This window comes from Myotis daubentonii, chromosome 6 (assembly GCF_963259705.1).
Source record: "Myotis daubentonii chromosome 6, mMyoDau2.1, whole genome shotgun sequence".
Taxonomy (NCBI): Eukaryota; Metazoa; Chordata; class Mammalia; order Chiroptera; family Vespertilionidae; genus Myotis; species Myotis daubentonii.
The window spans coordinates 62957467-62982070 of record NC_081845.1 but is presented as its reverse complement, the minus strand read 5'-3'; the positions used below and the strand labels follow the sequence as shown (position 1 = coordinate 62982070).

At 42.4% G+C, this 24604-nt stretch overlaps 1 protein-coding gene across 5 annotated transcripts in view; it reads right to left on the bottom strand.

Moving 5' to 3' along the window:
- FILIP1 (filamin A interacting protein 1) overlaps positions 1 to 24604 on the bottom strand; it is a 214402-nt gene that overhangs the window by 174210 nt on the left and 15588 nt on the right. The window contains exon 1 of one of the 5 annotated variants that reach the window (XR_009453468.1): positions 8404 to 8913. The exons of the other annotated variants lie outside the window; for them this stretch is intronic. The gene's annotated coding sequence lies outside the window, so the exon portion shown is untranslated. Of the gene's footprint in view, positions 1 to 8403; positions 8914 to 24604 lie in introns of those variants that run through there. 5 annotated transcript variants of the gene reach the window in all.

Below are 24604 nucleotides of genomic sequence, written 5' to 3'. Positions count from 1 at the left end.
GCTTGGCACAGTGCCTGGTACAGTATAATCTCCAGCATATGCTAGCTATTATTATCACTTATACATACTAAATAATTTTATATAACTCTGTAATATATGTATTATATAAATAGTATATATTATATGTAACTATTATTACCATTATATTGTCTATTATATTATTATATAATAATTGGGCTCCAGAAGTCCCAGTCATTAGTAGGAACATTTGGAGTACTAGGCAATGAGCTGTGGAATAAACAGGATATAGAAGGTGAAGATATGTTACTGAGAGTGGAGGGGCCCCTACCAAGGCAGCTGGCTTCCTTACGGACCAGAGAAACAACAGGCTGTGACCAAAGCAGTTGGTTTGGTGATGTCCAAACCAGAAGATGACACCTATCAAGACAGCATGTGAAAATTAAAGTCGTGTGGAAGGCCCCTCCCTCATCCAAATACCAGGCTGCTCCTCAAGCATGTGTCACTTACTAAACGGTTAATGAACACAAAGAGCCTTGAATACCTCCAGGGTCACATTTCAAGACTTACAGAATAACGAGGAAAAATCTGAGCTGGCAAAACTCTTCCTGGCTCTCCTGGCAAGCAGACCATCTTTGTTTTCCATTAGTGTGTGTTGTCGTCACAGTAACTGCAAGGCTCCAAAGACAGGCCCATGGTGTCATTTCCTCATGCACTTAGGCTGCCACACTGAAATAGCATTATGAACTCAGCAATGCCTCTTCCTTTCCTGTTATGCTGTGGTGCCTCAGTCAAAGAAGCAGGCCCTCAAATGAGTTACTTAGGACGTAAGCATATTAAAGAGATACCAGAAAAAACAAAGTCATTGATCTCGATTACTGTATCATGGGTGAGAGAGAAAAAGAGAGAGTGTGTGGGTGTGGGTGTGGGTGTGGGTGTGGGTGTGGGTGTGGGTGTGGGTGTGGGTGTGGGTGTGGGTGTGGGAGTGTGTGTGGTGGGTAGGTATGTGTGAAAACCTTATTTTTGCAAAGCTGTCTTAAATAAACAAAGCAAGTTGGCAATAACTGGATTATCTTGGTGATGTCAGCAGTCTACTGTTTTCAATCAGATTGGCTTTTGGCTTTAAATCTTTAGCAAATCATTTTTTAAAGAATGCAGTTGGCCAACTCTAATATGTCCATTTCATGGCTTTCTTACACCTTTTCCTTACAAAGATAAGCAGCAGGTAACGTATTAACTTGGGGAGATTGCAAGACCAAAAAAAAAGACTGTTTTCAAGTGTGGACATATAAGGTCTTTGGCTAGTGAAGCAACAATCATCATTTTCATCTATGTTTTGGTAAAGGTAGTAGGTGGCAGCATTTAAACAAGAAAGAAACAGAAAATCCCTGAACCTTAAGTACTCAAAGTCAGATCACTTGAGATAAACTCTGCATTAACTTAAAAAAATTTTTTTAGCCTGCCTTTCACAGACCTCAGAAACACATAGATCACCCCATATTATGGACATGGACACTATTTCCCAAAAAGGAAAAGCAACACCAACCTTCTTTTGACTTATCAGTGCTGCTGTGGCTTACACAAAGCTCTCAGGGACTGGGGTGCTGGTTAATGTCGTGTTTCTTCATCTCTCTGCTGGGACTTTCTCAAGTTCTGCAATCAGCTGGCTACAGCCAACTATAGCTGCTCAACTCATGCTTTGCTTTCCTTTCTCTAAGTTCTCCTGCAACTCACTGCATGGCCTTTGAAATCAAACTGCCACAGGGAAAGTGGATTCCGCCTGCAACATTTTTCCTTCTCTGAGAGCTGCAGAGTAGGCCTGACCATTTAAGGAGAAAGAGCATCATGCAATACATTTTCTTATGCTTCCTATATTTTTGCCCTAGAGCCTTTAAAATGTATTTCGTTAAGCCAGGAATAAAACTGTTTCCTTCATTTCTTTCTTTTCCTTCCTTCCTTTCCCCTCTCCTGCCTTCCTTCCCTCCTTCTTTCTTTCCACAACAGCGGTTTCATTCGAGAATGACAGTTATAAAACTCAGTTTGCCTTATCTTTTAGAAACTCGTTCTTTCAAGTGAAAAAAGTAAAGCAAAACGGACAGGTCTAAACTGTAACTACCCTGCATAAGATTTGTTGACACTAACGCTACTAAGACACTTCCCCGCTTATAAGAATGCTTCATATACATTTGTTAAATTAAACATACAGAACAGTCATCACCCTATAATATATACACACATATTTACGATATAACACTGTTTTGTTCATCTTGGATTATACTTTCTTGTCATGTTTAAGAAGAATGAATAGGATTAAGGGCAATGAATAGCAAGAATTCATTTCCTTTTGGTAAGGTTGAAGCTAGCATGAGATGACCTTTTTTGGTCTTTTTATTTTTATCTGTTACTAGGTTAGTAAAACAAACAAAACATCGAAGGGAAGAAATAAAGAGAGATAAATGTAATAATGTAGTCCTCCATAGAGGAAGAAGTCTCTATTGCCATATATCACCCAGTGTGGTCAGCTATAAAGGAGACACCCAAGCACCACGTATAAGCACACTTTATTTCCAAGAACAAATATAGAAACCATAATATAGTTTTTGCTGTTGGTGATTTCTTAACCTTTTTAATAATGATTCTGTGAGACAGCAGACTGCTGAGTGATAAGGGAGGGTTTGAAATATAAATCCCATACTAAATTATTGGCTGGCATTCAAACTATGTCTGCTTAGAGTACCCCGGAGCAAAGTATGTCCCAAACAGGATTCCAAATTTAAACAATACATTCTTCTGTTTTCTATGATCTATGAACTTGAGTTCACAGATTATCTGTATCCAAGAATTTTGTGTGCAACAAAGGCTAAAATAAACAGATAACAACTTTTATGGTGTGGTAATAAAATCATAATAGCTCAAATTTATTGAAAAGTCTACCAGGCAACTTTAAGTTTTATTAACTCATGTAACCTTCAAAACAACTCTATGAGGAAGATAGTGTTATTATACTTGTTTTATAGACGAGGAAGGTGGGGCACAGAGAGTAATTTTTGCCCAGGGTTACAGTGAACTGAAATCTGAGTCCAGGCCTATGAGACTAGCCTTTCCTACCTCCTCCTCCATACCAATGAACATGTCCTTGTTGCTATATCATCAAGTCAGATCTGGGGAAACAAGATGTATTCTGTTGATATATATATCAACATATATATATACATATATATACATATATACATATATACATATATGTATATATACATATATACATATATATACATATATACATATATATATGTATATATATTAATTAATACATAAACAAACTTACACTGCAGGCTTTTAATGTCACTTTTCTAACAAGCTGCTAGCATTTTTTTCTCTCTTAAACCTTTCTGCTGAAATAGATCTCAATTGAAATTTACCCACTCACTTCCCATGATACTGCTTTTCTAAAACCCAGGTGTTTAAAAAAATAAAATGAGACACATTAGTGAAAATGTGGATTAAACAAACTCTATAAAATCCCATTGCTTAGGGCACCTGTTTTATGAAGAAATACTAATCTTCCCAAAAAAACAATTAGCATTAGTTTAGAATGTGTATTTTACCACAAAGTTTTACTTTTAAGGAATAAGTAAAAATTATAACCACAGGAAAACCACTGCTAAATGAATATATTCAATATTTCACAAATTTCATTAGAAAAACCCCATAGTGATTCTTGCTGAACACCCATTTAGAATAATTTTAACCTCCTTGGCCATCTTAAAATATAAAGATAATGCTTTTCTTTTGATGGACACAAAAAAAATTGCTTCAAAGTCATGATTCTTGCTTTATCTCACATAGTAAGGCTATAGGTTTCATGATTGATTAAAAATAAACCTCAGGCCTGGCCGGTGTGGCTCAGTGGTTGAGCATCAACCCATGAACCAGGGAGGTCACGGTTTAATTCTCCATTAGGGCACATGCCTGGGTTGTAGGTTCAATATCTATGGGGGGGGGGGGTGTAGGAGGCAGCCGATCAATAATTCTCTCTCATCTTGATATTCCTATCTCTCTCTCCCTCTCCCTTCCTCTCTCTGAAATCAATAAAAACATATTTTTTAAAATAATAATAATAAAATAAAACTCAGATATGTGTTTTTTTAAATATCTAGGGAAAATAGAAAAGATATTTAAGTATTTTAATGCTCAAGGCCATTCTAGTTCATCAAGACCATCAAATAGAAGGGGCCATAATTTAAATAGTCCAAAGGTAACTATAAATGGGATCTGGTGCCCTAGCCAATTTGGCTCAGTGAATAGAGCATCAGATGCCTGCTGACTGAAGGGTCCCAGGTTCGATTCCAGTCAGGGGCACATGCCTGGGTTGCAGGCTCGATCCCCAGTAGGGGGTGTGCAGGAGGCAGCCAATCAATGATTCTCTCTCATCATTGATATTTCTATCTCTCTCTGCCTTTCCCTTCCTCTCTGAAATCAAGAAAAATATATATTTAAAAATAAAATAAATTAATGGGATCTGGTACCAAATGATGATAAAAGTAAAGTATATGCATTACAGTTTTTAAAGTCTAGGTGCATACACAGGACATGCATGAATGTATGCTGTCTTTATATATCCCCCTTTCTATCTCATTCTCAAGAGATATATCATCTCCACAACCAGGTCCATGAGCCCAGTTTTAATTACTTATAACTTTTCTGGGCATGAGAAAACTATGAAGACTTTCCTAGGAAATTTCTGAGGTAAAAAGTTTTTAACTATTATTACAGTTCCTTTTCTTGATTTTACACTTATCTATACTTTCTTACATATTTGTCATCATGAATCTAGAGCCAAAAATGTTAATAAAACATCTACAATGTGTATGGGGCTTCAAAGCCAAGTGATGCTTAGGACAACGCTTCATACCTAATCATCTTCACAAAACTGTTCAGACTTTAAAAAGGCAAACCCTGCTCCCGAGTACCCTAATTCTAGCAGCGCACCAAACTGTCTAAACTAAGACAGCATCGCTTCTAAAAGGCATGAGCCTGGAAATCATTGTGAACGTGGAAGACACTTATCTGGGTTTTAAAAGCAAACAAGGCCTCTGCGGGAAAGGTGGTGAAAGGTGTCCAGATGTGGGGATGAAATGGGCAGAGGTAGAACACTGAAATGTGCACTGTGTGTGTGTTTGGAGAATGGCCCCAAATCTGAAACATTTGAAGCAAAGAGACAAACACTTGTTGAGTAGTGGAAGCTGAGACTAGGAAAGTTAAGTACGTGCCAGATGATAGAAGGTTTTCAAAATACCCAGCCTAGGTGTTTGACAGCAACAATGAGTCCCAGAAGATAACAGAAGAGTAAAGAGACAAGCATAGCAACGCTTTGGGAAAATTAACCCCATGGTCATGGGCAAGATGGTTTGGATGAGGGGTTGGAAGGGAACACCAGTGTTACAATCCAGACTGAGGGTGAAGGGAGTAGGCCTTAGTTTGGTGGGAGACATGATAATGGGATCTAACAACTCTTATGGTGAAGGGGATAGGAGGATTCCAAAATAACACAGAAAGGTGAACTCGAATGAACAGAAGAACAGAATCTGAATGGTTTGTGGAGTCTGATTGTTCACATACTAGAGGAAAGTACATGGGCTAACATGAGCTGCTTTTAAGTCTCAAGGGTAAACTTACAGCCATAAAAATGATACTCACATGTCAATTCATCAGGAAACATGGCTTTTACTCAGCGCCAAATGCTGCACTCAGTTACCTACACACTGTTCTACTGACTCCACAAGAAATTACATGCCTAGAACTAATGGTCGATTAGTTGATACATCTGATAAGGGGTTACTATCCAAAATTTATACATACCTCATAAAACTCAGCACCCCCCCCCCAAAAAAAACCAATCCAATTGAAAAATTGGCAAAGGACCTAAATAGTCGCTTCTCCAAAGAGGACACACAGAAGGCCAATAGACATGAAAAAAATACTCAGCGTCACTAATCATCAGAGAGATTCAAATTAAAACCACGATGAGAGCACCTCACACCTCTCAGAATGGCTATGTCAATAAATCAACAAACAACAGTGCTGTGGAGAAAAGAGAATCCTCCTGCACTGAAGGTGGGAATACGAATTGGTGCAGCCACTGTGGAAAGCAGAATGGAGTTACCTCAAAAAATTGAAAAATGAACTGCCTTATGATCCAGTGATTCCACTTCTGGAAATATATCTGAAGAAACCCAAAACACTAATCCAAACATATGCATCCCTATGTTCATTGCAACATTATTTACAATAGCCAAGATTTGGAAGCAGACCAAGCATCCATCTGTAGATGAGTGGATAAAAAAGCTATGATACATTTACACAATGGAATATTACTTAGCTGTAGAAAAGAAAGAAATCTTACTCTTCTCCACAGCATGGATGGACCTGGAGAATATTAAGCTAAGTAAAATAAGCCAGTCAGAGAAAGAGAAACATCATATTATTTCACTCACATGTGGAATCAAATGAACAAAATAAGCAAACAAACAAATCAGAAACAGACTCATAAGTAGATACCAGACTCACAGCTGTCAGAGGGGAGAGGGGTTACAGGGCTAAGTGAAAAAGGTGAAGGGATTAAGAAAAAAATATCTCATAGACACAAATAACAGTATGGTGATTACCAGAGGGAAAAGGGGGTTGGGGGTGCAAAGAGAGGGTATAGGAGGAATAAATGGTGATGGAAGGAGACTTGACTTGGGATGGTGAACACACAATACAATATACAGAGGATGTATTATAGAAACATGCACCTGAAACATGTATAATTTTATTGACCAATGCCACCCCAAGAAGTCAATACATTTTTTAATAAAATAAAATGACATCGTAGGGACTGACTTGCAACTTCTGCAATCTTAAACTGCGTTGCCTCGGATAATATTTTTAAGAAATGGATTTTGGCCTTAGATGTAGATTTGTAAGCCAACAATGTGACCCTTCCTACGATAAAAACAAGAAAAATGTAGAGCATTTTGTTCTGACTTTTCAAAACGCAAGAAGAAGATACTTCATCTCCACTGAGGCACCAGGAGTTTCATTCTCTGATACCCAAGGTACCGAGTGCGTCGTACACTATTACTAATATTTAGCTTATTCACTTTTTAAAGTAGTCATTTAATCGGAATTGTAAAACATAATACATACTATGTACTAAATGTATGTACTATTTCATTTTCCTGAACATATGATATATAAGCTTTAGTTTTTCTTAAAATAGGAACCACTACTGAAAAGTTTGATACCTTCTTATTTGTCAACAATGTGTTCAAAACTGATCCTGGGTAAAGTCTTTCTTTAAATTGACAAAATTGACTCAAATAATTCCTTGTAAAATATTCATCTGCATCTTCTTTGATATTATCCTTAGGTTAGAATATTCATTCAAATTATGTTCCTTTAAAGGAACAAACTTATTATACAAATCCAACCGATGACAGATAACAGGTGTCAACCCTAACCACATCACCAATGTACAGACATAATTTTTGTTAGATTTAATATGAAATTGACAACTCTAATCAATTCTGAGAAAAATGCATGGCAATTCATGGAAGGGGAGAGAATATACTAGCAGATGAAAGAAGGACTTCCTTCACTGTTTGATAAATACACTACCCACACACTCGTACAACTCAAGAAAGGATTTTTTTATTTTTTCTAATAGATTCAACTTCAGTTTTAAAAATCAAAATCTGTTTTATCTATGTACAAGCAATTCCTCAATTTGTTTTTTCTTTTAAAAAAAAAAAACACCCAAATAATATTCTCCTGAGTAGTTTATATTCTGTAACTGCAAAAGCAGTGATTTAATATCCAGGCATGTTTTGTGCCTAGTCAGAAGCACTTAGGGTGGCTGTAATGTAATGAGGTCAGAGCCAGCACAAGGTGTACCGGTGTAATCAGAGAATCAGGCGAAGGGAAAAGCAGATAGCAGCAAGTCAAAAGTACAGCCAGACAAACACCCTGTAGGACTTCCCTCCCATTTACCACACAAGCTGTTCAGTTCTTTTCAATAAATGAAACTAGTTATTTTGCTTCTAGGGAAAATACCCCTTCCATTGGTCAGCCATCCTAACTGTGAACGGAGCTGTGAAATCGTCCCTTGTCATATTTCTGTTACCTGCCAAAGAATGATAACTTGGCAGAAATATTTTGATGGCCATTAAAACATCATAATCTTCGTGTTTAAAAAAGGAATCGGTACAATTCTGAGAAAGACGCGGTGTTTCTAGTTCTTTAAAAATAATTCCCAGTGATTATCATAATGCCCAAATGTGCTATCACATAGTGGAACAGTAAGAATCAAAGGAAACAGGCAACACAGAATCACGGAGAACTCTCTTCCTCTTGGAGCAGAAATTTCTTTAAAGAATGAAAAGTCACTATTTATTTTGCTCTTACCTGATGGCAGCTCGCTTAGCCAAGGGGATGTCCTTTAGAGAGGTCGCTTATCCTTTGAAGAACCCAGTGGCTTGTCCCACAGCCCAAGAGAGAGACTGGAGTCCTGGAAAACTATCCAGCCCAAAAGAATACAGAGGGAAAAGCTTTTCCCACTTGCTCTCCCGGGACTAGCCAATAGCTGAAGTCATGCAGGAAACTGAGTGGAGAGAAGGGGAGAGCAGCTTCTTCGCCCTGAAATCCCCGGTCCGCAGACACTGGAGGCTGTTGTAGATCTCCCACCCAGACTTTTGTTTAAAAGTTTTTTCAACTGTTGCTAGGTGTTGTTGGGTTCCGAGATTAGGTTTCTCGTCTCCTGCTCCCTGCACAACACCGGCAGGGCAGGGACTTTGTTGAGGCGCTGGCTTGCGCGTGCTATATTTAACCAGTGTTCTCAGCGAGTCAAGCCTGTCAACAGCTGAGAAGTTTGGAGCCGGCTCTGCTCGGTTCCTCGGCAGCTGGGTTATCAGTGGATATAGCTCTGCTCGCCCCGTGAAAGATTGCGGGAAACCGGCCGTCCCTTTTAAGGGCTGCTGCTCCTTACCCAGAGGGAATTACTAGTGGAAGCTCTTAAAGACAGATTGGGAGTCGGGACTTAGGTTTTCCAAGCGGAAAAGAAACAGCCACAGTTGTCTTAAGCAGAGCATTTTACCAATACCATATTCCTCTCCATTAGGCTTTCTGAGATATTTGTTCCTACATTTTTTTTAAAAAGAAGCTCTTATGTAAACGTGTATCACAACTGTTGGAAACATTCACAGTAAGAGATTATTTCCAGACCGTTGTTTATATTGATGTGTTATATTCATAGCTAGGTGACTGACTTACCCAGGCATATCAGACTTGACCGGCTTATATGCCTGAATGTTATAAAAGCCAGGTTACCATAAAGGAATGCCTGTAACATTGTTTTTGGAAAGGCGTAAAGTGTAGTGAATGACGCTCACTCAGGTCATTCATTCAAAGTAAGACCTGGAGAACACCCCCGGAAAACGGAAAACGGGGCTTGACAGCTTTGCCTCCTTATTAACCCTCCAGCCTCCAAAACCAGGGAAGGGTCGCTGCTACCCTGAACAACATGGAGAATGTCTCAAGATATTCTATTTGCTTTATGTTATATAATAAAATAGTGTGAATCTGTCAAGATTAAGATACAGGGGAAAAATGTGTTTTAACTAGTTCTTGGAACTGTCTTACTAATCCTATATAATTAAAGCCTAATATTGTCCCCTCGGGCAGTCGTTCAACTGGGAGTTCGACTGCTCACTATGATGTGTGCTGACCACCAGGGGGCGATGCAGACCATGGCGGGCATCGGCGACGTACCACTGGCAGCAGGCAGCAGTGGAAGCACTGCCGGGTCCAATGGGCCCCAACAAGACGGGGCCACGGCTGATGGTGGAGCAGGTGAGTGGGCGGCACAAGGCCAAGGCGGGTGCGAGCGGGGTCCCGATCACCCCACCAATCGCTGGGCAGACGGTGACCAGCAGTGGCATGAGGGGGTGGGGCTGCTGCCCATCTCCCAGGTGCTGAGGGAGCCAAGCAGGGGGCCTACCCCTAGCCGATCACCCCACAGACGGGATGGTGGAGCAGGTGAGGGGGTGGCCCAGGCCAAAGCGGGGTGCCAGGAGAGGCTGCAGGTCTGTGAGGCTTGAGGCGCGAGCTGGGGCTGCGAGGCTAGGGGCATGAGCTGGGGCCCGATCTCCACAGGCCACCCTGAGGGACCCCACCTGTGCATGAATTCGTGCACCAAGCCTCTAGTCCTATATAATAATAAAGGCTAATATGCAAATAGACCAAACAGTAGACCAACTGGAAAAACTGAACAACCAAACAACCAGTCACTATGACGTGCGCTGACCACCAGGGGGCGTGTGTGGAACAGGGGGGCGTTGGCCACAATGGGATGGTGGAGCAAGTAAGCAGGGGCACCAGACCAAGGGGGGGCACTGGTTGCTGTCATTGGGGCAAGCCTCTAGTGGTTACTGAAAATACTTTGCTCCCAAGTGCCACGGTCCCACCCAGCACTCGCACCTGCTGCCAACACCAGCACCGCTTGCACCTGCAGCCAGTGCCGGAGCTGCTGCTTGCACCCGCTGCCAGTGCCCAGTGCCAGTCCTGATCACTCAGTACCATCAGCGGGTGTGAGCGGCAGCTGCCAGCCCTGATCACCCCTGAGGGCTTCTTCACCTTCCCCTGCTCCTGAGAGGTGATCAGGGCAGCAGGCGCCACTGGCACCCGCTGCTGGCGCTGGCCCCAATCACTCCACACCATCAGCGGATGTGAGCAGGGCCAGCGCTGTCAGCACATGGGAGTGGCGGCGGCAGGATCAGAACTGCCGGCAGACCAGGGACTGAGGGCCGCGGAGGGAAGGGCTGGGCAGGGGCGCGGAGGATGGGCTGAGACTCACCCCTGTGTCTACCGCAGCCTCACAGCCCACAGTTCCTTTCAAAGTGCACAAATTCGTGCACTGGGCCTCTAGTTACCTATATGAAATTCACAGTATGAGGAACTGAGAGAGATCCTTTTAGCCACCGATAAAGTAGGAAGTGAGACACACACAAACACACACACAAACATCAATATTGGTAAACACTAGATTATTGCCTACAAAAATCTCACCAACACCATTATAAAGGTGACCCCCCCCCCCTTCTTGAGGTCAATTTATCAGTTTTAAAGATAACATCCTTTTTCAAGATGCAAGCTGACGTTGGATCAAGGAGACGTTTCAAGACATGAATTTAATAATATCTTGCCCAGGCTCAGGAGGTCATAGTTTGATTCCTAGGCAGGGCACATGCCCAGGGTGTGGGCTTGATCCCCAGTGGGGCGGCTGATTGATGATTCTCTCTCATCATTGATGTTTCTATCTTAATCTCCCTCTCCCTTCCTCTCTAAAGTCAATAAAAATATTTTAATAATGATAATAATATCTTAACTGTTGCATACTTGCCATAAATGGCATATGTGCAAGATAACCCTGATGTCTCTCTGGGAAGGCTACCACTTTTCACAAGGAGTATGTGTGTGTGTCCTTTTTAAAGAAATGACCCTCACCTTCGAGGATAGCTGACCCCCAACAGCTCAATCCAGTTCTTCCCATCCCAGCCACCACACTACCAGCATTCATTTTTTCCTCTTAATTTATTTACTACTATTCACATATAAAATTGCATTTGTTCAGATTCTTAGTCTTTCTGGGTCTGGGCCAACCTTCATTTAAAAAAAAAAAAAGACTTCTATTAAGATGAAAGCGTTCTTATGTGAAATTAACTGGCTCTCTAGAACACTAATGGATCTTTTAGAAACAATCTGTTCCCAGTTCCTCAAAAGTGGGTTCTGACAGGAAGTGGAAGTGTGACTGGGCTGAGAGATAGTTCAGAATCACCGGGAGAAACTTTTTTAAATTACAAAGGGGTAATGTCTGGGGAGATTACTGTTTGAAAAGTGCTCACACCCCACAGGCACATCCCATATGCAACAGCCCCAGGCTGAAATCCACTTCACTGAAAAGGACTTCAGGAATGTATCATTTCACCTCAACTCGGAGTTCACTTTATAGGTCTCCCATCCAAAATGAAGCAGAGTTATTTGTAGCCAAAGTCAAGATAAATGAGGGGAAGTAACCCACTTTTGCCTCTATGGGCCTAAATAACTTCTTTAAGGGGTAATAGTTATTTCTTTCCTGACTATCCAGACAGTTAGACTTTTCAGTGTGGTTTTTTTAATTCTCTCTCTAATAAAAACCTAGTCCCTGATCATTGTTTTCTTTAACCCTTACATTTTCTGTTCATTGTTCATATTAGTCTGTTTTAAACAATGTAGTGACAGCAGCTTACAAAGTACTTTGTATAATTAGATACTATTGCTACCTTCAGATTATGTTCTTTAATTACACTAGGCATATGCATTTCTCTGACTCTATTTCACAATAATCTGACTCCTCTCAGTTTCTCCCCTCTCATCCTCCCTCCCCCCTCTACACACACATTCTCTCTCTATATAAAGTGAATCTATTTTGAAGGCTTTCCTTACAGGAAAGATTATTCAGACAAAAGCATTTCCTACATAATCCACAGAGGAAGTAGTGCCATTAAGAACTTTTAGAAATTTGTGTTTTGTATACAGTCAACAAGGAACTGATTTTTCAACACATGTTGTTACTGTATTTACTGTTCAGCTGCATTCCTTTTCCCACAGCTTAAGGGTGAACATTATGAAAACGTCTGATAAACTTTCAACTAAAGCCGAATTCCCCAATTTCAAGGATGGGTCATGATGATGCTTTTTCATAAGAAGATAGATTAATGTTATCATTATCAGTGAGGAAAAAATCAAGTGAATTAAATAAGAGAGCTGGCATATTATCTCTACCTTCATTTCTAAAACCAAATTTTACCACACTGTTCATTTAAAGAGGCGTAGTGATTTTTTAAGTGAAAAATTAATAGATTATTGAATACACCGGTGAAGAGAAAGATAGACATTTTGGCTTCAAAATGTTGTTCAAGGAGGAGGGGTTAGAGAGGAGTTTCCAAGCAAACATGCCCTGTTATTGTTTATTGTCTGGCTTTAAGATTTAAACATAAGCTCCAAGGTAGCAGGGAGTGTTTCCCGTTTGCTCTTTACTGAGTGCTCAAGCACCACAGTAATTGTGCAACAAATGGGAATGATTGTGCAAATGAACATATAAAAGATTTTTTTTTAATTTCCCAGACAGGGTGGCTCAGTAGTTGAGTGCTAACCTATTCACCAGGAAGTCACAGGTTTGATTCCCAGTCAGGGCACATGCCCACAACCCAGGAGGTACAGGTGGCAGCCAGTCAATGATTCTCTCTCATCACTGATGTTTCTATATCTCTTTCTCTCCCTTTCCCTTCCTTTCTGAAACCAAAAAAAAATTTTTTTAAGATGAAGAAAACTTTGTAAGCTTATGGAAAATGCTTCGAGGTGCCCAGGACAGAATTGAGTTATTACTGGCTGCATATTACAAGTTGTAGAAAGAAATTCTTAGATTCTAAGTTAATTATTTTTAATTTTGGTAAAATTTCAAAGGAAAGTAATATATTTCAGGATAATAATAAAAAATAACTGTTCAAGACCAACTGTATGCCCAGCAGAGTTCTAAGGGCTTGACATATAGTAACCCACTTAATTTTCACAATAATCCAATAAGGTAGTTATTATTATCATCTCACATTTTACAGGCAAAAAAAAAAAAAAACCCTGAGGCACAGAGTTATTAAGTAACTTGACCAAGATCACAAGCTATAGCAGAACCAGAATTTGAACTAGGAGGTCTGGTTCCCAAAATTTGTGTTCTGAACCACGTAACTACCTCTTACATTTAATAGTCACATTAGCCTATCCTTAGGAATCACTGAGAGTCATTACATAGAGATTTGCTATACCTGAATATATATGCTTATGACAAAATTTAAATTCCACAGCTTTGAGGTAACAGGGGGAAAAGTGGCATAATTTTATGGTCAGTATAGTAAAATAAAAGCTCATTGGGACTGGTCTTGTTGAATACCAGAGAAGAAAAAATTGGACCAAAGAGATGATAATTGCTTTGAGAAAAAATGGTCTATTTTTAAGCAAAGGATATGAGCTGTTCAGTATTCTCTCTAAAACAAACAGTGCATGATGTTTTATGATGAATGAGTTCACTGCTTAATGAGATTCTAAAATTGCATTCTAAAAATATAATTTTGGTCTGTGATTTGATAAGAAATTTAAAAATGTTTATGGGCTATGCATTCACAACCAAAACTTCTCAAAGATGTAACCAAAAGCAAGCAGGAAAAAAAAAAACACAACAACATTTGGGATGGGGGGGTCAATTATTCTACATTAGCTAGTTTTTTTGGTATCAAAATATTGTTACTCCTGCTATAGTCAGGCTTTACAATGTGAATATACTTCCATTTTCTATTAATCTAGCTATACATCTATTTAGACTTTACGAACTTTTAAAAGAAATGGAGCTAATACTTATTTAATATCTATAAATGTTCATAATAAAATTGCTATTTTGTCCTGTTTACAAATAAAATAAATGCTGTGTTGCACCTACATTTATTAATAAAAGCGTCAATTAAATTATTTATTTTCCCAAAAGCTTCAAAAAAATGAAAGCCAGGATTATGTTTTTAAAAAGTTGTAAGATAATACTATTTTTTTAATTTACTTGAGTAAAATAAGCATTTACATGTCTATATTAGACCTTAAAATTTCCACTTACCTGTTTATGTGCTTGAGAGTGGGTTAATAGAACTTAATCCTGGAAATTTTTATAGTGTCATATTCATAGCCAATGAAAAGTCACTATACTTTGAACTTTCAGTTCCCTCCAATGGACACTTCATTTATAGCAGCCGCTCCCATAAAAGAGTAGTCCTCTCGTTTGTTTTTTGGACTTGGCGTGGTTCCTCATTAGACTGCATGTCCAAAATCGCAATTAATATGACTGTCATCTTAAAATATATTTACAAACTAAACTTTTTGGATCCAACTGAGTCTTTACATGGAAGTCGCATGGAATTTCATTAATGTCATGAGATAATTAATAAGAAAACTAGATTTATAATATTAAAACACACTAATAGCAATGGACGTCAAAAGTTGAACAAGAAAAAAAGTGAGTTAGAAAGGCCTGCCTGCAGCAAATAGACCTTAAAATACTAGGGGAAAAGGCTTTATTCTTGCTTTAATCAATAAAAGTTATCAACATATTGTTCTGCCAATCTGATAATGAAAGGGGAAAAAAGTGAGATGTCTAAAAAATATCAAGAAAGCAAAAGCTTCAGACAACAGAGGTGGTTAGTAACAGAAGTGTCATCACAAGGTTTAAACACTGAGGGTAAAAAATTCAGGGTGAGAAATACTCAGAAATAATTGAATTTGGTGTCCATTTTACAACCAAGCAACCCTCATATGCTTAATATTTGCATTCTTTACTTCTTTCATCTGAAAACAGGGTAATAATTTACCTCCTGGGGTAACGGATCAAATAATCAAGGACGGGAAAGTATTTTGAAATGAATGAAATACCTACAAATTTTGTACCTTGAATCTTTCCTTTCAGCCACTTAACTTGAGGACTGTGAGGTAAGTCAACCATAAGATATGAAGAAAATTCTTAGCCTCGTGTTAAATAAATATAATATAAGCATAAATGAGGAAATTGGAATCCTTGGGTAGAGTGACAAAATGAAAAAGTAAATGAAAATTACAAAGCAGTAATTTTTTTTCAAATTGACCTTATAGTTGCAAGTTTCTTGTTAACTCTCCAACTACTAAAAATAACATTACAGAAGAATATTGGCCCTAACCAATTTGGCTCAGTGGATAGAGCATTGGCCTGCAGACTGAAGGGTCCCAGGTTTGATTCTGGTCAAGGGCATGTACCTTGGTTGAGGGCACATCCCCAGTAGGAGGTGTGTAGGAGGCAACTGATCGATGTTTCTCTCTCATCAATGTTTCTAACTCTCTATCCCTCTCCCTTCCTCTCTGTAAAAAATCAATAAAATATATATATTTTTTTAAAAGAATATTAAGCCCTAGCCAGTTTGGGTCAGTGGATAGAGGGTTGGCCTGCAGACTGAAGGGTCCTGGGTTCGATTTCAGCCAAGGGCACATGCCCGGCTTGTGGGCTCAATCCCCAGTAGGGGGCATGCAGGAGGCAGCCAATCAATGATTCTCTCTCATTATTGATGTTTCTATCTCTCCCTTTCCCTTCCTCTCTGATATCAATAAAGAAATATTTTTTAAAGAATATTAAATTATTTAATGAATTGATAAGAAATTCACTGAAAGTTAAGTGAAAACAGCAGGTAATAAAATGTCATTAATGAATTATTCCCTTATCTCACTGAGTAATAGATACATAGTTAAATAGCTTTGATACAGATACAGATGTCCCCTACCACACCATGCGTATGTATTGCCTCAGAAATACATAAACATATGCATAATAATTACAATGATTATCTTTCCCCATGGTTTCCAAATTTTTTAATTGATGTATTTATTTCCTAGTATAAAAAATAAGGTTATTTAAAATCATATTTCCCTTGGATGGTTTTCCAATATTTTGCTGAAATGGGACGTAAAGACCTGTGCTTCGTATGACTTGCCTTTCTTGTTACTATTCAGGAATGAATTTGCTTCAAGATAAGGTAAAAATTTGAAAAACAAACAGCTGAATTTCGTCTGGTGTGGGTCTGGCATTCAGCTTCATTATTTGAATTCCTCTTAATATCTGCTCCCAGGAAAAACACAAAGGTCATCTTTGCACGATTCTTCCAAATGGACCATAGTGGCTTTGCTTTCCATGCTTTTTCTACTCCTTTATCCTTAATTTTTCATAACTGTCAGAATTCTTCACATTATAACATTGCATTGGCTTCTCCAGGGACATTTCCTTATGAGCCATAGCCTGTATTTGGATTCCACCTGGGGATTCTGCAAGGTCCCAGGAAAAAACAATTTCACCTTTAGGGCTCACCTGAGGAAAAGCTCCAGCCATTGTGCTGCTGTTGACTATAAGCAACAGGGACAGAGAAACACTTTTTGCACTTCCCCAGCTATTTCTGGAATATGACATCACTAGTTGAATATGTCTTATGGTAGAAGGAGCTCTGGGAAAAAGGAGACTTTGCTCTGACCCTAGCTATTGAAACCATTTTTAAAAATGACTTAATCCCTCTGAGCCTATGTCCTCAATTGTCAAGTGGAGATAATGGAATTTAATCTACACACCCTACCAAGACTCTGTACCTTCCTCCTCCACCACCACCACCACCACCACCACAGTTGCCAGTCACAGTACATAGGGTGATGGGAGCCAGCGCCCTGAGAGTGAGAACAGAGAGAGAAAGAGAGGAGAAGGCAATAGCACTGTCAGAGCTCTCTGCCATCAATTTTCATTATTTAAAACTAGGGGCCCGGTGCACGAAATTCGTGCACTGGGTGTGGGGGGGGTGTCCCTCAGCCCAGCCTGCCCCCTCTCACATACTGGGAGCCCTCAGGCGTTGACCCCCATCACCCTCCAATCGCAGGATCGGCCCCTTGCCCAGGCCTGACGCCTCTGACAGAGGCATCAGGCCTGGGCAGGGGACCCTCATTTCCCCCCATCACTGGTTCTGCCCCCAGCCCAGGCCTGATGCCTCTGGCCCAGGCATCAGGCCTGGGTAGGGGACCCCCAGACCCCTCTGATTGCTGGCTCTGCCCCTTGCCCAGGCCTGATGCCTAAGCCAGAGGCATAGACCCCCATCACCCTCTGATCACCTGATTGGCCCCTTGCCCAGGCCTGACGCCTCCGCCAGAGGTGTCAGGCTTGGACAGGGGACCCCCATCTCCCCCCGATCACTGTCTCTGGCCCCCGCCGAGGCCTGAGGCCTCTGGCCCAGGAATCATGCCTGGGCAGGGGACCCCCATCTCCCTCTGATCGCTTGCTCCACCCCTGCCCAAGCCTGACGCCTCTGACCCAGGCTTCAGGCCTGGGCAAGGGGACCATCATATCCCCCCAACCCCCGGCTCAGCCCCCCGCCCAGGCCTGATGCCTCAGCCAGAGGAGTTGACCCTCATCACCCTTGGATCACCATTCACCGGATCGGCCCCTTGACCAGGCCTGAGGCCTCCGGCAGAGGTGTCAGGCCTGGGCAGGGGACCCCCAGCTCCCCGCGGTTGCAGGCTCCACCCCTGCCCAGGCCTAACGCCTCTGGCTGAGGCGTCCGGCTCAGGCAGCGGGGACCCGCAGCTGCAGCGGCCCCGAGATCGTGGGCTCCGCTTTAGGCCCAGGCAAGGGACCCCTAGCTCCCGGGACTGCCAGCTTCGACTGTGCCCAGCTCCCATTGCTGGCTCCACCCCTACTTCCTGCTATCACTGGCCAGGGCGGCAAAGGCGCCTGATTCTCTGATCATGGCTTGGGGGCAGGGCAAAGGCGGCCCCAGGGCCGCCTTTGCCCTGCCCCCCAGCTCTTAGCTCCCCCCTGGGTTTCCGATCACTGTCAGTGGCAGGGGGCTTCTTCCTGCTTTCCCTTTCGCCTCCCTGCATTGTGCCTACATATGCAAATTAACCGCCATCTTGTTGGCAGTTAATTTGCATATAGCCCTGATTAGCCGATGAAAAGGGTAGCGTCGTACGCCAATTACCATTTTTCTCTTTTATTAGTGTAGATAATTCATTGTTTATACTTTGATACATAATTCTAAACTGTTAAAAAAAAAACCCTGTAAAATATGGGAAAATGGGAAAGCAGCAATATTTCCTTTCAAAATTGATTAAATTAGGTGTGTCCTTGCTAATGGAATATTACAGTTCCAGGGCCAAATTTCCTCATTTATTTCAACAAATAATATTTTAATCTTCTGTGTCTAGATGTGCTCAGAAATTCTGTCATCTGTAAAACAAATGCATTAGAATGTAAATTAGACCGGCAGTATTTGTCAGAAAATGAATGCGTGAATTATGAAAGCAGTGGGCTTAAGCTACACAACAAAACTATAAACCTCCAGATGTTTTCAGGTTATAAGTGAGTAGCTGAGAATGAGAGAACAGGCTTTGAGGAGGGAGTTGACAATGAGCAGTGACAGGAGTGGCTCTCACCCTAGTGCAGGTTCAGGTCTGCAAACAAGGGGATGGTGCAACAGCAGACCAGATTCTCCAAGAAAACGTAAATTTCATGTTTATCTTTGTGGGATTCAATCAACATTTGCTATAGAATTTATTTAATGAACAAATGGGAAGCGCTCACTCTGTGTAACACTCTATGGTGATGGCTCTCAAGGGAGAACGTTTTTTGTCCCCCAGGGGACATTTGACACTATCTAGAGAAATTTTTATTTTCACAACTGCATCCAGTGGGTAGAGATCAGGGATGCTGTTAAATATCCTACAGTGCACAGAACAGCTGCCCCAAACAAAGAATCATCCAGCCAAAATGGCAACAGTGCTGACATTGAAAACCCTGCACGCACTAGATTCGCAGTGGTTCTCAACCTTCCTCATGCCGCGACACTTTAATACAGTTCCTCATGTTGTAGTAACCCCCAGCCATAAAATTATTTTCGTTGCTACTTCATAACTGTAATTTTGCTACTGTTATGAATCGTAATGTAAATATCTGATATGCAGGATGTATTTTCAGGGGTCGTGACCCACAGGTTGAGAACCGTTGCACTAGAGGATTAAAACTCCATAATACAGACAAGAACCACCCTCAAGAGCTTAGCAGCCATGGGCAAACTACGGCCCGCGGGCCGGATCCGGCCAGTTTGAAATGAATAAAACTAAAAAAAAAAAAAAAGACCGTACCCTTTTATGTAATGATGTTTACTTTGAATTTATATTAGTTCACACAAACACTCCATCCATGCTTTTGTTCCGGCCCTCCGGTCCAGTTTAAGAGCCCATTGTGGCCCTCGAGTCAAAAAGTTTGCCCACCCCTGGCTTAGAGTCTGGCAATGAAGATGAGGCAGGTACACAACAGAATGGGCAAAGCAAGAAGACTTCTAAGAAATATATGGAGGAAAAATTATTTTTAGTTTGAGGGATCAGGGAAATCTTGGAAAAATAATACTATAAATATCCCTCTTAAAAATAACTAAATTTAAAGGCCCTACTTATTTTTATAATTTTTACATAAATAAAGATAAATTAACCACCAAATATGTTTTTTTTTTAAATCTGCTCTATTCCTGAAGCTGTAGGAAATTCCTGGGGAGACAAAGTTAAGTGAAACAGGTCAGTATTCTCTGGAACTCAGAGCAGAATTACAAGTCCAGTTCCAAATTAACATTATCAAGGCTCATTCTTTCAATTGTGTCACAAGTGCCAATTATGGACCAAACACTGTGCAGCAAGCACAGGACTCAAACTGGCAAGGTTCCTGCCCTTGTGGAAAATACTGTCTCTTGGGGGAGAGAGACAAAAATCAAGCCAATAAATGTGTGATTTTAATGTGATTTCTGTTTCCAAAAATATTGGACTACAGTCCAAAATTCCTGAAAATCTCCTCACAACAAAATACCAAAAAATGCTGGCTAAAATATTACAAATATTCTTTTGGAAACCTAGCTGAATTAAGAAACTATGTGAAACCGCTAAGGGCCAAAAGCAAAGGGGGAACTGAAATCCAGAGGAGTGAGTGTAAACTCACAATGAGACCCCTAAGGTGTGTGTGTGTGTGTGTGTGTGTGTGTGTGTGTGTGTGTGTGTGTTCGTTTCAGGAACCAATAGATTTTTAATGGCCAGGTAGGAATGGAACAGATGTGATGCCTCAATTCCCAGAGATAAGGATGTGGAAATGAGACCCTTGAATAAAGCTAGGACCTTTGGACTTAAAAAAAAATTAGTCATAGGAAAATAAGGAGAAAACTTATCCATCCTGGCCTGGCTCTGGATGAGGGAGGAAATAGCTTATACTAAAAATTCATTACTACAACCCAGTTTTCAGTAGGCTTGATGACCAACTCTATACCACTGTCACTGTCTGAGAACCCCCAATCCAAGATGTTGATATAAAAAGGCCCATATGGGTAATCCCCATTCAATACCTAAAAGAAGCAAATGTTTATCCATACAGTCCAACCCTTGTGACCCAGTTATGTCTCTTCATGGCTTGTCAGGAAGTAGTGGCAGCATTGTGATGCTTCACTTTGCATTGTTTCCCATCCTCCTTTCTTTTCTCATAGCCTCACTGCCCTGGGAGTGTACCTAGCAAACAAAGCTTAGTTCATAATCCTTGTCTCAGGTTCTTCTTTCCAGGTAACTTAAGCTAAGTGAGGGAGTCTTGGGGGGGGAAAAAAAAAGGCCACTTTGAGGAGTTGTCATTTTAAACTGATACCTGAAGGATAAGAAGGCTATGCAAACTACAGAGGGGAAAAATAATCCATGCAGGCAGAGTAGCATGTCCAAAGGTTCTGATGTGAAACAGAGCACAGCACCTTCAAGAGACATAAAGAAGATAATGGTAGAGCATGGGAGACAGAAGTGTGGAAAGCTACATAAGAGCCTAGTCATGTAGAATAGAGGTCTCATGCCTGGATGGGGTCCACAGCTCTGTGTGTGTATGTGGCGGAGGGGGGAGACACACGGGGTGGGGGTGGTAGGAGGAAGAGGGGGTATTTTAATTAGTTACCAAACATTGAAAATAAGGCAATAGCACATAATAACTTATGGATTTTCAAAAAATTCAAACAATCTGTCAGCAGTGGGCCTGCATTCTTACATGGTAGTCACACCTTTACTAAATATTTATTACTACAATCCAGTTTTCAGTAAGTTTGATGACCAAATCTACACCACTTCCATTGCCTGAGACCCCCCCCCCCAATCCAAGATGTTGATATAAAAAGGCCCATATGGGTCCACACCTTTAAGACAGGTGGGCCTATGACCTCACATTCGCCACTGCCCCAAACCAGCCTTTTTCATTTATGTTGCCAATTTGGCCTCTATCTATGGGAGTTTGAATTTATAGTTCCTAATTTAGAACTTTATAGGTTACATTTAAAAAAAAGTTGGGTTTTATTCTAAGACAAGGATAGCCCTTACAGTATTTTAAGCAAGGGAGTGATGTGGTCTGATTTATATATATATATATATATATATTACATTTGCTATAAAAATGAAAAGGAAAAAAAAAAGATTGGAGAGGACCAAGAATGAAAAAGAGGGTACAAATGAGGAGACTATTGCATAGAATCTGGGTGAAAGATTATGGTGGTTTGAAATAGAGTGGTAGGAATGGTAAAAGAAAGAAGTAAATGGAAGTAAAGTGTGTTCTGGAAGCAGAAAATGCCATATTTACTGATGTATTGTATATTGGAGATGAAAGAGAAAATAAAAATGACTTGTACTATATTATGAAGAACTTGAGCCTTCTATAGTCAACAGCTGAAGGGACATCTATACTAATAAAAGGGTAATATGCTAATTAGACCAGACATCTTCCGGACATCCTTCTGGACAAAGCCATGGTGGTGGGGCAGAGGCAGAGGCAGTTAGGGGCAATCAGGCTGGCAGGGGAGAGCAGTTAGGGGCAATCAGACCAGTAGGGGAGAGCATTTAAGGGTGATCAGGCTAGCAGGGGAGAGCAGTTAGGGGGGATCAGGCCAGCAGGGGACGGCAGTTAAGGGCAACCAGGCCAGCAGGGGAGGGCAGTTAGAGGGATCAGGCCAGCAAGGAAGGGCAGTTAGGGGGATCAGGCCAGCAGGGGAGAGCAGTTTGGGGGATCAGGCTGGCAGGGGAGGGCAGTTAGGGGTGATCAGGCAGGCAGGCAGGTGAGCGGTTAGGAGCCAAGCAGTCCCAGATTGCTAGAGGGATGTCCAACTGCCGGTTTAGACCTAATCCTGCAATATCGGGCCTAAACCAGCTGTCAGACATCCCCCAAGGGGTCCCAGATTGGAGAGGGTGCAGGCCAGGCTGAGGGACCCCTCCCCCATGCACAATTTTCATGCACTGGGCCTCTAGTCCATCCTATCTAATAAAAGAGAAACATGGTAATTAGTGTACAACCGCTACCCTTCCCATTGGCTAATCAGGGCGATATGCAAATTAACTGCCAGCCAAGATGGCGGCCGGCAGCCAGGCAGCTGGAAGCTACATGAGGCTTGCTTGCTTCACTGACAGAGGACTCCAACGTTCCCCGCCTGCCGCTGCTGGCCTCTGAGCTGCAACTCTAAGCAACTATGTAACAAATATAGAAGCTAAACAAAACTCCAGAAACCTGCTTTAGTCGCTGGGTTTCAGCCAGCAGGATCGCAACATTGTTTCAAATACAGAAGGTAAACCAAGGCCAGAAACCTGCTTTCAGCAGCGGAGGCCTAAGAGCTGGAGCCTCAGAGCTAAAGCTGGCCCAGAATTAAAAAAAAAAGAAAAAAAGGAGCGGTTGGGAGCTTCAGTCACCCGCCAGCCTGAAAACAGCCCTCAGCCCCTCACCCAGACTGGCCAGGCACCCCAGTGGGGACCCCCACCCAGAAGGGTGTGTGACCAGCTGCAAATAGTCATCATCTCCTCACCCAGGCTGGCCAGGCACCCCAGGGGGGACCCCCACCCTGATCCAGGACACCCTTCAGGGCAAACCAGCCACCCCCCACCCATGCACCAGGCCTCTATCCTGTATAGTAAAAGGGTAATATGCCTCCCGGCACCGGGATCAGCATGACAGGGGGCAGCACCCAAACCCCCTGATCGTCCTGCGGCTCTGTGTGTGACAGGGGGCAGGGCCACAACCTCCCTATCCGCCCTGCTCTGTTCGTGACAGGGGAAGGCGCCCCAACCTCCTGATCAGCCCTGCTCTGTGCCTGATAGGGAGGACCTCCCCAACCCCCTGATCGCCCTGCGGCTCTGTGTGTGACAGGGTGCGGTGCCCCAACCCCCCCACCCCCACGGGCCCTGCTCTGTGTGTGACGGGGTAGAGCCATAACCTCCTCATTGGCCCTGCCCTGAGTGTGAGAGTGGCGGTGCCTCAACCCCCTGATCGGCCCTGCTCTGTGGATGATAGAGGGTGACGCCCCAACCGCCCCCCACGGGCCCTGCTCTGTGTGTGACGGGGTAGAGCCATAACCTCCCCATCGGCCCTGCCCTGAGTGTGACAGGGTGTGGCACCCCAACCCCCTGATCCGCCCTGCTCTGTGTGTGACAGGGGGCGGTGCCCCAACTCCCCTATCGGCCCTACTCTGTGAGTGACAGGGGGCAGCGCCCCAAACCCCCTAATTGGCCCTGCTCTGTGCGTGACAGGGGGTGGTGCTGCAACCTCCCCATCGACCCTGCCTTGAGTGTGACAGGGGACGGTGCCCCAACCCCCCAATCAGCCCTACCCTGAGCGTGACTGAGGGTGGCATCGCAACCTCCCGATCCGCCCTGCTCTGTGCATGACAGGGCCGGCGCCCCAACTCCCCAATTGGCCCTGCTCTGAGCCCGACCAGGGGCTGCACCTAGGGATTGGGCCTGCCCTCTGCCACCCGGGAGCAGGCCTAAGCCAGCAGGTCGTTATCTCCCGAGGGGTCCCAGGCAGCGAGAGGGCACAGGCCGGGCTGAGGGACCCCCCCTTCCCCCCGAGTTCACAAATTTTTGTGCACCGGGCCTCTAGTATATATTTAAAAGCCTAAGCAACCAAATGACCAAACAACTGAATGACCTAACAACCGGT